We start from the raw sequence: 12,508 nt of genomic DNA, 5'->3' as shown, positions 1-12,508 counted from the left end.
CCGGGGCGTGGTCAAATTACTTTTGAATGGCTCCTAATGAGCTCGACTGGAGTCGCTCTCTTTTTATACAGATTACAGAAGCTGATAATATTTGTTTTTTATATAAATTACTTCATTTAAAAGCTGCGATCACAAGCTTTATGCCCGTGGGTCTGTTTGCCTGTTTGACTGAATTTTCGCTGAGTTATAGATAATTTTCGAACGCGTTTCAAATGGGAGTTTACTGACAGAGAGAAGGCAGAAATAGCATCATGTTAGTTTTTCTTTATTTGTCAAAAAGCAAAACACTTTATTTGTATTGTGAGTATACAGAAAAAAAATAGAAACTGAACAGGATCGATTGATGTATTACACGAAAATGAAAGATCAAAATTAACAGAGCATTTTGTGTTTATTTTTCATTGCTAAAAAAAAAAAACGAGCAAAACGCGCGGGCGCGTTTTTGGTCCCCAGAGGGTTAACATTAACAAGCGTCCTCATAATTATGAAAATTAACATAGGACATTAACTGATACTTCAGATGTTATACTGCTCACAGAAATATGACGCAATCACACGTTTAAAGCGATACAGTTTATATACTATATAAAACATGAATAGCCATCTATTTAACACACAACAGGGTCATCAACAGTATTACCAGCATGTTTTGTTTTCTCTCTCTCTCTAGGTCGTCCTCAGACGAGCCTTCCATCGTTGCCTCCAGTCATCCCTATTCTCCATGCATCTGGCCAGTTCGTTGGTGCCCTGGGCTCCTGCATCCCTCTTGAGTATGTCCACGTATGTTAGCGTGGGACGTCCTCTTGACCGATGGCCATGTGTTGGTTCCCATAGCACCAGCTTGCTGGCTGGCAGCTCTCGATGCCTTCGGCAATGTCCTGCAAGTCTCATTCTCCTCACAGCAATCTTGTTGCTCACTCTTGGTACTCCCTCATACAGGATTTTGTTGGTTACATGCGCACTCTTGCTGATGTTAAGCACTGCACGCAGCATCCTGGTGTAGCACCCGTCCAGGGACTTCTCTAGGGTTGGATTCAGGGTCCAGCATTCACTGCCATAGAGGAGAACAGACTCTACCGTCGCGTAGAAGAAGCTGAGTTTGATTTGGCGGGAAAGGTTGGAGTTCCATACACTGTTCATGCCGTTCAGGGCCCTCCATGCAAGCGCCTTCCTCACTTTTAGATCTCGCTCAGTTGAGTTGACCCATGCGCCCAGGTATTTGAAGTCCTCAACTTCTTTCAGCACAGTGCCTCCTGCTGTTATCAGAGGTTGATGTTCTGGTGGAACGTTGTAGGTCATGACCTCAGTTTTCTTTGCATTTACCCTAAGGCCAACCTTAATGCACTCTAGCTCTACCCTGTGTAGTAGTTCCTGTGCTTGTTCCATGCTGTCGGAGAGCAGACTGATGTCATCCGCGTAGTCAAGGTCTGTCAAGACTACTGCCGGGTGTCGACTTGACTTCCTTGGTGTCAGCGTGAAGCCAAGTTCCTGCTCTCGCCCATTGATTGCCTTCTTGAGCGCATAATCAAGGACTATGATGAAGAGGAAGGGGGCAAGTGTATCCCCTTGCATAACTCCAGCCAGGATGTCAAACTCCTCGCTGTTGCCATCTGGGGTCACCACCCTGGCCCTTGTTCCTGAGTACATGGACTCTATTGCCCGGAGTAGGTTCGGAGGAATTCTGTATGCCTTCAGGATCTTCACCATCGTGCCTCAGTGAATCGAATCAAATGCCTTTTTGAAGTCTATGAAACATAGGACAGCAGTCAGGTTGTCCTTCCTCACCTCCTCTATCAATCTCCTGAGTGCCAAGATCTGGGCTGTGGCAGTTCGCCCTTCTCAAAAGCCGTTCTGATTTACTCTCAGGTGAGGGTCGATTGCTTGCCGGACCCTGTTTAGAATCATGCGGTTGTAGATTTTCGCAGTACTACAGGTCAGGCTGATGCCTCGGTAGTTGTCCGGCTTCGAGAGGTCTCCGGATTTGGGCACTGGCACGATGTTTGATAGAGACCACATATCAGGCAGCCGATTGTGCAGCAGAGCAAGGTTGCAGAACTCTAGAATGATGTCATCAAAATCACAGTTCTTCAGCACCTCTGTGGGTATGCCATCCGGACCAGCGCTTTTTCCCACTCTCACTGTGGCTTTTGCCCTGACGAGCTCACCAAGTGTGAAGGGGCCATCGTTGACATTCAGGTTTGGGAGGTCTGATGGTATTTCCTCTTCCTCAGCTGCGTCTGCTGTTTCTCCCAGTAGCCTTTTGAAGTGGCTTGACCAGGTCATCACCCTCTCCTCCGGGCTGTGTCCCTTCACCTGTCCCTCCTTGGTCCTCTTCCGCCCCGTCATTTCATTGATGACCTTCCAGGCCTCCCCATACTGCTGTTCCCCTTGCGCCGCCTGCACCCTCCGCACTCTTTCCATCAGTTCCTCCTCTTTGATGGCATCATAGGTTCTGAAAAGAAACTGTTTGGCTTCGTTCAGCTCGCTGTGCCTCTCCGCAGTTGGTTCCCGCTCAAAGTTGAGGCGGGCTTCCTCCACCATCCCACGTGCTGCTATGACCTCTGGGTGTTTTGATCGCAGGGAGGTTCTGACTTTCTCCATCTTAGGAACGCACAGTCTGGTCGCCTCCTTGTTCACAGTGACGAATCTCCTGTATTCGCCGCTTGCCTCAGCTCCCCTGTCCAGCTGCTGGAATCGTCTCCTCACCTCCTCTGTGTATCTGGTTAGAAGGCCAGGGTCACTTGAGAAAGCTTTCCAGTTATAACGGATTTTGGGACTTGGTTTGGGGACCCTGAGGCTCAGGCGTACTCTCATTGAGACCACACGGTGGTCTGAGCCCACAGAACTAAAAGTGCTGTATGGCTCAGCATTCATGATGGAGTTCCTCCACTTCTTCCTCACTAGGATGTAATCTAGCTGCCGTAGCGTTCCTGAGGCTCGGTCCCGGAAGGTCTACCTCTTTCCTGTTCTCTTCCGGAAGATGGTATTTGCCGCCAGTAACTCGTGCTCCGTGAGGAAGGCTGTGAGGTAGGTGCCGTTGCGGTTGGTAGAGTCGTGGTAGGGGAAGGGTACGTCCTCTGGTCCAAGCCTCGCATTGAAGTCCCCAAGAATTGCCAGGAAGTTGTGCGTTGGGACGCCGCGGACCGCTCTTACAAGGTCCTCAAAGAACTTCTCCACCTCGTCAGATGGCGCCACGTTGGTGGGTGAGTACGCGACTATGACTGTTGTTACTGGGTTACCCGAGAACTCTGCGCACATAATCCTGTCGGTGTGGTGGTAAACCCGACGTAGAGCCTTACGTGCCCGTGGGCCCAGCATTAAACCTACACCGCCTGTTGCGGCTTGGGCATCGTTCCTCCACGCTGATGCGGAAATAAACGTGCATCTCTCCACTCTGCGGTACAGTATCGGGTCATCAGTGTGCACTCTCCTATGTTCTTGGACCCCCAGGATCTCCACTCCCCGTTCCTCTGCACAATGTGCAAGTTCTATCAACCTCTCTTCTTCTCTCGCTGTGCATGCGTTGAAGGTTCCCATAACAACTGGTCTCCGACAGCGCATGAGTGCGTTGGACAGGGTGATGTAGTCGGACAGGACCCTCCCTGGGACAATCCCAGGGTTTAAAGTCCCGTTGTCATGGTGTCCTCCAGGAGGAGGACCAGCACCACCGTCCGCCGCGATGTTCCTACGGACTCCCGCCGCTGGAAGTATAGGATTTGGGATATCTTTGTGCTCCATGGTTGGCTTTACTATGCTAATAGCGGACTGTGGGGCGCAACTCCTCACAGTCCCGATTTTATTTCAGAGTGACCTTCTCTTAGACAGGTTGCCATCCAAGGCTATGAGCCCCATCTACCCATGCTATTTAACCCCTAGCTGGGGCAGTGGTTGGCAGACGCCAGGGCGAGTCCACACGCCGGTGGGCCTGCACGTCGTGCCTCTGGGGCCCACTGCTGCTCCGAGATCCCCTGCAGATTAGCCTGGGGCCTCGCGGGACCCAGTATCCGTGTGTGGCCACGTGGAGGCACTGCAGGAGTCTTGGTGGTAGAGAGGCTGTGTACCGGCAGGAGGAGGCTTACGCACTCGGCTCCTCTTTTCACCTCCACTAGGGGGGCTAGCCGGTGGCAGTAGCTGAAAACAGAGAGTAGCAAGCAGGAGCAACAAGCAGCACACAACATGCAACATGCACTGACTACAAGTACTTCTACGCACTACTGCACATGACGCATCACACACACCCTGTGCAAGCACACACACACAAAATTCGCCGATTACTGGCGCGCATTTCACTCTGTGCAGCAAAGATTAACCATTCGTGTCATCAAAACAGCTCGCTGTGCCTCTCCGCAGTTGGTTCCCGCTCAAAGTTGAGGCGGGCTTCCTCCACCATCCCACGTGCTGCTATGACCTCTGGGTGTTTTGATCGCAGGGAGGTTCTGACTTTCTCCATCTTAGGAACGCACAGTCTGGTCGCCTCCTTGTTCACAGTGACGAATCTCCTGTATTCGCCGCTAGCCTCAGCTCCCCTGTCCAGCTGCTGGAATCGTCTCCTCACCTCCTCTGTGTATCTGGTTAGAAGGCCAGGGTCACTTGAGAAAGCTTTCCAGTTATAACGGATTTTGGGACTTGGTTTGGGGACCCTGAGGCTCAGGCGTACTCTCATTGAGACCACACGGTGGTCTGAGCCCACAGAACTAAAAGTGCTGTATGGCTCAGCATTCATGATGGAGTTCCTCCACTTCTTCCTCACTAGGATGTAATCTAGCTGCCGTAGCGTTCCTGAGGCTCGGTCCCGGAAGGTCCACCTCTTTCCTGTTCTCTTCCGGAAGATGGTATTTGCCGCCAGTAACTCGTGCTCCGTGAGGAAGGCTGTGAGGTAGGTGCCGTTGCGGTTGGTAGAGTCGTGGTAGGGGAAGGGTACGTCCTCTGGTCCAAGCCTCGCATTGAAGTCCCCAAGAATTGCCAGGAAGTTGTGCGTTGGGACTCTTACAAGGTCCTCAAAGAACTTCTCCACCTCGTCAGATGGCGCCACGTTGGTGGGTGAGTACGCGACTATGACTGTTGTTACTGGGTTACCCGAGAACTCTGCGCACATAATCCTGTCGGTGTGGTGGTAAACCCGACGTAGAGCCTTACGTGCCCGTGGGCCCAGCATTAAACCTACACCGCCTGTTGCGGCTTGGGCATCGTTCCTCCACGCTGATGCGGAAATAAACGTGCATCTCTCCACTCTGCGGTACAGTATCGGGTCATCAGTGTGCACTCTCCTATGTTCTTGGACCCCCAGGATCTCCACTCCCCGTTCCTCTGCACAATTTGCAAGTTCTATCAACCTCTCTTCTTCTCTCGCTGTGCATGCGTTGAAGGTTCCCATAACAACTGGTCTCCGACAGCGCATGAGTGCGTTGGACAGGGTGATGTAGTCGGACAGGACCCTCCCTGGGACAATCCCAGGGTTTAAAGTCCCGTTGTCATGGTGTCCTCCAGGAGGAGGACCAGCACCACCGTCCGCCGCGATGTTCCTACGGACTCCCGCCGCTGGAAGTATAGGATTTGGGATATCTTTGTGCTCCATGGTTGGCTTTACTATGCTAATAGCGGACTGTGGGGCGCAACTCCTCACAGTCCCGATTTTATTTCAGAGTGACCTTCTCTTAGACAGGTTGCCATCCAAGGCTATGAGCCCCATCTACCCATGCTATTTAACCCCTAGCTGGGGCAGTGGTTGGCAGACGCCAGGGCGAGTCCACACGCCGGTGGGCCTGCACGTCGTGCCTCTGGGGCCCACTGCTGCTCCGAGATCCCCTGCAGATTAGCCTGGGGCCTCGCGGGACCCAGTATCCGTGTGTGGCCACGTGGAGGCACTGCAGGAGTCTTGGTGGTAGAGAGGCTGTGTACCGGCAGGAGGAGGCTTACGCACTCGGCTCCTCTTTTCACCTCCACTAGGGGGGCTAGCCGGTGGCAGTAGCTGAAAGCAGAGAGTAGCAAGCAGGAGCAACAAGCAGCACACAACATGCAACATGCACTGACTACAAGTACTTCTACGCACTACTGCACATGACGCATCACACACACCCTGTGCAAGCACACACACACAAAATTCGCCGATTACTGGCGCGCATTTCACTCTGTGCAGCAAAGATTAACCATTCGTGTCATCAAAACAGATTTATGTGAAACTCAGATTAACATTAACAAGCGTCCTCATAATTATGAAAATTAACATAGGACATTAACTGATACTTCAGATGTTATACTGCTCACAGAAATATGACGCAATCACACGTTTAAAGCGATACAGTTTATATACTATATAAAACATGAATAACCATCTATTTAACACACAACAGGGTCATCAACAGTATTACCAGCATGTTTTGTTTTGATTTCGTCATAACCGCTATTTAATATGCTCTAAAACCTTGTTTGAGTTGTCCATTAACAAAGACACATACCTCTCTTCAGAGTGCTTCCCGCAAACTGAAGAGTGCAACACGTGAGGAATACACCATTGGTTGAAGAAGGGGGGTTTATACCAAATCGGTAACACAAAAGAACACAACACATCTTTCTAGTCAAACTCATACAGTACAGGGCGGCAGTAGTGCAATTATAACGTTTGATAAGCACAAAGACTAAATACTACAATTTCCATACTGTGTCAAATTAATATTCCAACCTTCCCCACCTTAATGAAATATGGATCATCTCTCAATATCATGCTCAATCTCTCTCTGCACCTGATTTGAGAAGCAACTCATCTATTTAACAAAGTTTGATGAATTATAAATTTTCCACACTATTACATTCACCCTTCCCAATTTCATCAAACTTTATGGAACAAGGGAAAAAGTTATGAAAGGGGACACATTTTTCCTGACATGACCTTAAAACCGTGACGTGAAGTCGTCTGTGAAGACTGCAGAGTAATCTGCCAGGTAGATAAATGCCCATATACATATATCCACAGATCAGTTAGATGTTTCTCCCCCTTTTCTTACAAACTTTATTCACCTTCTTTTAACTGCATTCTCATGTCCCTTTTTGTAAGATCATATCACATTTTAGCTTTCAACAAAGGTAGAGAGCATTTGCATCAAAGCAGTTAGAGTCTCTTTTTTTCCAGGTTCAGCCATCAACATACTCATGGATTCAATCAATCTCCTTACTGGCTTTACCATTCTACCAGACCGTGTATGCAAGGTACCACCCTTCAATCTTACACTGTTGTCTTCCTCCCTAGGGTCAATATCTTCAACACTTTCAGGACTATCCACACTAGAGCAATGCCTTAAACAGGCACGTGAGCCACTAATACTGCTTAGAGCACAGTCTGATGCGGTTGTGTCGCTCAAAGTATCTTCCGACTGATTGTGTTCCCTCCACTGTTCACCTGGGTCTCCAGTGTCAGTTTTATTCTCAGAATCTTCATTTAAAAAAACAGAAGGTGGATCTTGACTACACACGGGATCTTGTGTGGGTTCGCTTTGTGCATCCACTCCCAAGGCTTCATAGGATTGGATCTCTGGGCCCTCGGTCTGAAGCACCCAAGCAGCTGTCCTCTGGTCATCATAGTCTACATCAGCATACACAGGTGCCCCTCTTGTCTCTGTCCATTCCATATCTAATCCATCATTTGACAAGGTTGAAAGTACAGTCGAGTCTGCATCATTCTGACTGATTGGAAGGAAATTTACAGGCAGTATGAAGTTCCTATGAACTACTTTGTTCTTCTTTGTGACAGGATCCTCAACTCTATAAACATGCACATTAGGATCTTTCCATGTGATTACATAGACAGTTGAATCCCACAGATCTGCCAATTTCCCTCTTGCCCGTTCCCTACGATTGGCCAACAGAACCTTGTCTCCAATCTCCAAGGCAACACCTTTGACTCGTTTGTTGTACTGTTCAGCTTGCTTCTTCTGAGCCTGTGTTGTGCTGCTTTGAGCAATCCTGATGGCTTCCTTTAGGTCTTTCTTGAATGAATGGACGTAGTCATTATAGTCCACCACCTCATTATCTCTCAGCACACTCCCAAACATGATATCCACTGGTAGTCTTGGAACTCTGCCGAACATGAGGTAGAAGGGGGTGAAGCCAGTAGTCTCATGTATTGTGCAGTTGTACGCAAAAGTTAATGTTTGTATCATCTGGGGCCAGTGCACCTTTGCTCTAGCAGGGAGAGAGCGAATCATGTTACCAAGTGTTCTGTTGAACCGTTCTGTTTGGCCATTCCCCATAGGATGGTAGGGGGTGGTGTGAGATTTCCTTATTCCTGATACTTCCAGCAGCTCAGCTATAAGTCTGCTCTCAAAATTCGCTCCTTGGTCGGAGTGGATTCTACGAGGAAAACCATAAACACAGAAGAATTGGTTCCAGAGTTTTTGGGCCACCACTTTTGCCGTCTGATTAGGACAAGGGAACGCATGCGCCAATTTGGTAAAATGGTCTGTGAGAACAAGTACATCCACATTGTCGTCATTTCTCCCCTCAGCAGACCAAAAATCAATGCACACCAGTTCCAGTGGCTCACAAGTTTTGACTGATTCCAAAGGTGCTCTGGCATCTGGCTCAGGCGTCTTGCTGAGAACACATCGCTTGCAGTGTGTCACATACTTTCTCACCTCGTCGTCCATGCCACTCCAGAAAAATCGTTGACGAACTAGATGAAGGGTTCTAGTCTGGCCCTGATGGCCTACATCATCATGAGTTCCCCTTAAGGCTGTTGACTTCAGAGAGCTAGGCACTACAAGCTGATACCTTCTCTTTCCAACTTTATCTTTAGATCTCCTATAAAGGACTCCATCTCTAATCTCCAACTTTTCCCAATGCTTCAACATACGGAGCACATGAGCTGTCTCGTGAACCTTCTCTCTCCGTGATGGCCGTTTTTTTCTCTCGAGGAAGTAGATCACCCGTACCACCACATCATCTTCTCTTTGCTTCTTTCTTATTTCTGCAACAGTAAACGCTGGGAGGGTGGACAGACCGCATGACATATGGCTTGAGAATTGGGACCACTGGGCTGTGCGCACTGGTAAGGTGGAATCCCAGTCTAGGCTGGACTCTATAATAGCTTTCACCTCCTCCCTTCCCACTTCTTGTTTGACTCTACATTCATTCTCGCCATTATATTGCTCTTGAGAATTGACAGATAGCTTGAACGCATTCTGAACAGATTCGAGACTCATGTGATTTGCCTTGTTGCCTGGTTCGGTTATTCTAACCCCTTTTGCAAATGGCTCACGACTAAGGAGATCTGCTGGGATGTTCTGTGATCCTGGAATGTACTTAAGATCAAAGTCGAAAGGTGCTAACTTTGAGACCCACCATTGCTCGCAAGCGTCTAGCTTGGGCTTGGTCATTATGTATGTTAATGGATTATTATCGGTTAGTACTGTGAAGTGAGCCCCCTTTAACCAATGAGCAAACTTATCACACACTGCCCATTTAAGTGCAAAGAATTCTAACCGATGTGCTGGGTACCTAGCTTGAGAGCGGGATAAGGATTTGCTTGCGAATGCAACTGGTCTTGGTTTGAGCTCACCATCAACTATTTGACTCAGAACCGCTCCCAAGCCATCCATGGATGCATCAGTAAATAAGAGAAACGGCTTGTCAAAGTCAGGATGAGCTAAAACTATGGTGGTGCTAATAGCCTTCTTGAGCTTTTCCAATGACATTTCACAATCTGATGTCCAATCTTCTGGCTTGAGGCATCTGTATGGCTTGGCACTGACCTTTGCACCTCTGCGCTTAACCCTCTGTCCCGCGGTTAACTGGAATAATGGTTTTGCCAGACGTGAAAAGTTCTCAATAAAGTGTGAATAGTAATTGGCCATGCCCAAGAAAGATTTGACTTTTGTGTAGGAAGGCGTTTTCCCATCTTCTCCCATTAGATCCTTTGCTGTGATCTCATTAATCGCAGAAACTTTCGCAGGATCTGCAGCAATGCCTTCTGCTGTGACTATATGGCCTAAGAATTTGACAGACTTCCTTAGGAAGTAGCACTTCTTTGGGGCTAGCTTCAGATTATGTTCTTTCAAGCGTGAAAATACCAGCTCAAGACGATCCAGGGCTTCTTGTTCACTCTTGCCAAAAACCAAGAGGTCATCCAAATAACACAGGAGTGACATGTAATTTTGATCACCAAATATTGAGGTCATCATCCTAGCAAATGTAGCTGGACTATTACACAATCCCTGGGCCATTCGATTGTATTCATAAAGCCCTACAGGTGTAGTACACGCTGTATATTTGCGATCGTCTTCGTGTATGGGTATATTATAGAACCCAGATGTAAGGTCCATGGTACTGAAGTAGCAATTGCCACCTAGGGCAGCAAGGGCATCAGCCTGATGAGGTAAGGGATAAGCATCTTTTTCAGTTCTCTGGTTCAACCATCTGAAAGCCGTGCAAATTCTCAGTTCACCGGAAGGTTTCCAGACTAAGACAAGTGGAGAAGCCCACTCGCTGCTGGACTTACTAATGATCCCTTTCTCCTCCATTTCATCAAGCGTCTGCTTAAGTTTCTGAAATTGTGATGGTGGGACTCTCCTATACGGTAACCTGAAGGGTTTCTCGTCTTTCAGTCTAATCCGATGTACTACGTCCCTCATTTCACCACAGTCAAGTCTATCCCGGGAGAAAATTGATTCGTATTTACCAACAAGGTTGGCCAGTTTTTCCTTCCATTCCTCAGACACATCGCATGACTGGATATCTATTTGATGTAGGCCCAAATAATGAAGCTTTCCTGAGTATCCAGACCCAACCATTGGCTCCTCTGCTGCATTGACGACACATGTGCATTGAATCACTTCTGAATCGTTTCCATTACCACAAGTTAGTTCTAGATCTTCTAATGCTAGGCAAGGGTAGACCTGTGCAACTTTAGCATTTCGCCTAAGCGTGAGAGGGCGATCTAGTAAATTGACTACCTTCATTGGAATCCAGATCTAGTAAATTGACTACCTTCATTGGAATCCATTTGTCTCCCCATAAGGGACACACCGTACGTGCAACTAGTACATTTCTTGGTGCAGACTTGGATGTTGTGGGCTCTACAACGACAGTACTGCCAATGGATAAGGGTACTTGCTCTTTCAATTTCCCCCATACCAGGTGCTCATGTCGTGGGGCCAAAGTAATACACTGTTTTAGAATTACTGTACCCACTCTTTTGGGTATTTCCTTGCCTTGCCACCGATCTACATTGGCTAATAAGTTCATCAAGAGTCCTTCTGAATCATCTGTGGCAGGTTGAAAAAGGTTGTCCCAATACCACTGTGTTTTTTTCAGATGTTGCATCACATGCTTTATGACATTTGACCCTACAATCATGTCGTCTACTTGGCCAGGTACTACAAGCACAGGCACTGCTACTTTGCATTTGAAGAGGTCAATATTTAATTCATATTCGCATTTGGGTGGTGTCTGCTTTCCCCCACACCCGACGAGTATTATCTTAGAGGGTTTACTTGATTCTCTTTGTAGGACCCCTTCATCAATTAACTTGTGTTCGGCTACTTCACTTAACGTGCAGGCCATAGACCCACTATCTATTAGAGCCTTAAGTTCAACGGAACCCTGCACTAATATCGGTGCATAGAAGAGACTGTCATTGCTGACGACTCTCTGATACACAACATTACTACTGCTAGTGGGCCTCTCCATTTGGGATAGATGATTAAAGATTGTGGCATCTGGGGGAGTTACTGCTTCGCCCACACTGACCCCCTCCTTGTATGGGCATTTTAGTTTAAATTGTGACTCTGTCCAGAAGGGGTGGGTTTTCTTGCTGTGCCTGATTTCCTCTCTGGACACGCAAACCCCCTGTGGCCAGGTTTGTGACAACTAAAACACAGGCCGTCTCTAAAACAGTGTGATTGTGTAGTATGACTTTGCTCACTACACACCTTGCATGGAAAATCATTAGGGATGGCAGATGTTGATGGTCGACTGTTCCCTCTCCCTCTGCTCTTCTCTTGAGTGGACAGCAGTTTCTCTAGAAGGAACACCACTCTATCCATTGTAGCATGTTCACTGTTAGAGGCTTGGGGAACTGGAAAAGCAGACTGTTGAGGCATGCACCACGCACCAGAATTTTCTCCCTCTTCAACTTTTGCGACACGTTGAGCTCTGCTAGGTTTTGTTGAAAGTGTGTCCCTGTGATAACTATCAACCATTTCTTGAACTTCTCCAACAGTCCATTTCTCAACTGGTTTGCTCCGAAAAGCAGTGTAGAGGGCTGGTTCGGGACAGTGCTTTACAAACATCATAGCTGCTTCATGGCCTGGATCTTCAACCCTCTTCCCTTGTCTCTGCAAACACTCATTGGCAAGATCAATGATTTTATTAAGTCTTATCCAGTATTTCAGGCTGCTTTCCAGTTGTCTTGGCAAGGTTGAGTAAAAATCAGCTAGAGGGGTTGTTGTAGAAATGGACTCTCCAAAGTGCTGTCTGAGAATATCATAGATAATATCAGGGTCTCTGCTTATGTTCA

Source organism: Leuciscus leuciscus (assembly GCF_965113295.1).
Source record: "Leuciscus leuciscus genome assembly, chromosome: 5".
NCBI lineage: Eukaryota > Metazoa > Chordata > Actinopteri > Cypriniformes > Leuciscidae > Leuciscus > Leuciscus leuciscus.
This window is presented reverse-complemented; position numbering follows the sequence as displayed.